Source organism: Agelaius phoeniceus, chromosome W, assembly GCF_051311805.1.
Source record: "Agelaius phoeniceus isolate bAgePho1 chromosome W, bAgePho1.hap1, whole genome shotgun sequence".
Lineage (NCBI taxonomy): Eukaryota > Metazoa > Chordata > Aves > Passeriformes > Icteridae > Agelaius > Agelaius phoeniceus.
The window spans coordinates 5,529,117-5,531,886 of NC_135301.1; positions in this window are offsets into that span (position 1 = coordinate 5,529,117).

A 2,770-nucleotide genomic window follows, 5' to 3' on the forward strand; every position below is an offset into this window, starting at 1 on the left:
CACTTACTAGTCATTCTCTGCCTTTATAAATCTTCAGAAGTCTGTGTCAGAGCTTTGCCTGAGATTACTAAACTAAGGGACTACTAAAGAAATGTCAAATTATGTGAAAAGACATCTTAAAATACACAGGGCATGTCCCAGATCATAGAACCCAAATTCCTGAGCATGGCACCTGCTGGGTACCTAGTCATTCACCTGATCTATTCATCTCCTTCTTAGGTCACAGCCTCTAACTGGGAGAATAAAGAACATGACCTATGCTACTGATCCCTTCAACTTCTTTCCAAGAGACATGAAGTTCCTTTTGGTATTTCGCAATATCCTTGTCTTCTGGTTTTATCAGGCTTGGTAGCCTCTTTGTGATTGCAACTACCAAGTCTCGTCACAAGGTCCATGGGTGGTGAGATCTTTTCTAATCTTATCCTTTCTTCCCTTCACTTTCCTTTCCTTATACATTAAGTGTTACTTTTATGCTTTCATGTATTGCTATATTACTATAGATAATAATAACTAAAATAGCTCCATACCAACTTTCCATTGCAATCAAATTGTTCTAAAATAAACCCTAAATATATATATATTTGCAAACACTGATCATTCAGTGTCGTTTCACTCTAATCTGCCCCAAGGGATCCATTAATAAGAATCCGGGTTACTTTTGTCTTCATGGCTGTGGGTTGTAACCGGGGGAGGGGAGGATGCACCACCACAGGACTCTCCAATTCCTAACACCTTTCATGCTTTTTTGCTGGCAGTGGTTCTAATATGGATGGTTGGTTGGCCCTTCCTGTGAGCAAACTGTGCTACCCTGCCCTGTTTGCCCACCCTGTTCCCTGGAACTGTTTAAATCTACCTCCTACAGTTGCTCTGGTAACACCATCACCATGTCAGCCCCATGCGCAAGAACTGCTGGGTCCTGCTGGGTCTCTGTGTTCTTGCTCAGTTTCCCTGACTCCTAGTGCTCAATCCCCCAAATTTACCATAGCCAGCAACATTTCAATATGAAGGGAATTAAAGGAATCCTGAGTCTCTCAAGTAGAGCAATACCTTCAAAGGAAATTTGCTTTCTAGTTCAGAACTCTCCTGATTATAGGATATGAGATAGGCTAAGGGTGACAGCAAACTGTGTATTTCATATCTTCTCTACATCAACCCATGCAAGTTTTTTACTGTCTCTTTAAGACTTGGAGTTGGAAGCAAAACCTCTGTATTTTACTCAAAAGGGGAGAGGTGCAGGGTCCCTTTAAAAACAGGCAAAGGAGACACGGAGCCCTCTTGTTTTCTCTGGGCTCTAGAGAATTTCGCAGTGCCTTCACTGCTGCCACCTGCCATTTGCCAAGGGGGTGGGGAGGGTGGGTCAGTCCACCACTTTTTCACCGGTGCACCGCAGAGAGAAAGCCTGACAAGCAACTACATGGGAGCCTGTGCCAGCACCCCAGCAGCATTGACTCATTTTGGACAAAAATAGTTTTTCCCAGGTTTTGTTTTTCCCCTGCTCCCTGCTGTTTTGTTTGTTTGTGGTGGGGAGGGTGCTTGTTTGCTTTAAACACAGAGCATCGCTTGCCATGTTGTTTCCTTTGTTCTCTCTCTCGGACATGTGGTCCAGAGATGGGACTTTCTGCCATCTTGTCTTTTGTCCTCTGGGCCACATGGGCTGCCTGGGTGGCTGCCATCTTGTTTTCTTTGTTTCTAGGGGGAGGCACGTGACTCAGAACCTTTGTATATATTGGTTATTGCTATTTTATTTTAGTAAACTGTTATTTTTTCACTTATATATTTTCACATTTGTCTCTCCTTATTGGTAGAGAGGCTGAAAACTAAGGGGAGGTAACTTATTTCAGAGTTTCTGCCTCATAAAATTTTCTAAAATTAAGACAAGAACATAATCTCCCCCTTTCCTTGTGGTGTTTTGGTTTTAAAATACCATTAATGTGAAAAATGCAAATTATATGATTGGCTTTTCGCAAATACTAAAATGAATATTAGATGTGTTATGTTCCAAAGTTATGCTGTATTAATCCTTTTAAGTAGTGTGTTAAATATAGTTTTAGGCTACAACATAATATTAAAATAGAAACTGCCATGTAAGATACTTTTTTAACTAGCTCAAGGAATGGAAAAGATAATCAAGAAATTCTTCACGCAGAGATAACAGCAACAAGACACTAAAACTCAAAGAGAAGAATTATTGCCTCCTTATTGGGAAGAACCAGGCTTCTTCTACCTCCTTTCAGACTCCATGGAGCCAAACCATGATTTACAAGATGAAGGGGAAGAAGTTGACAATAACCAGAAAATGCCCTTTGTTTGAAAAGAATGTTTGTATAATGTATGAGCAATATGAATATGCAACAGGCTATTGCTTTTAAGGGTTAATCCTTTGTTAGCAGACATGCTTTTTTGAGGAAAGCACACAAACATTTGTAATTCTTTGCTTTTTTATTGTCCTTTATTGTCCTAACTCTGATTGTCCAAATTCTTATTGCTCTAATTTGTATTACTATTTTTATAACCATTTTATTACTATTAAACTTTTAAAAGTTTAAAACAAGTGATTGGCATTTTTCAGAACTGATACCTTGAGAACATGGCAGACAGAATTTTTTGAGGAGTAAATTATTTAATGAATAAATTATTTAAGGAATAAATTTCTGCCTTTCCAGAAATCTCTGACAACTGGGCACAAGTTTAATCAAATATGATAAACATGTAGTTTTGGCTTTCACAAATATTAAAGTGGATGCTATGTGCTGTGCATTATAATATAATG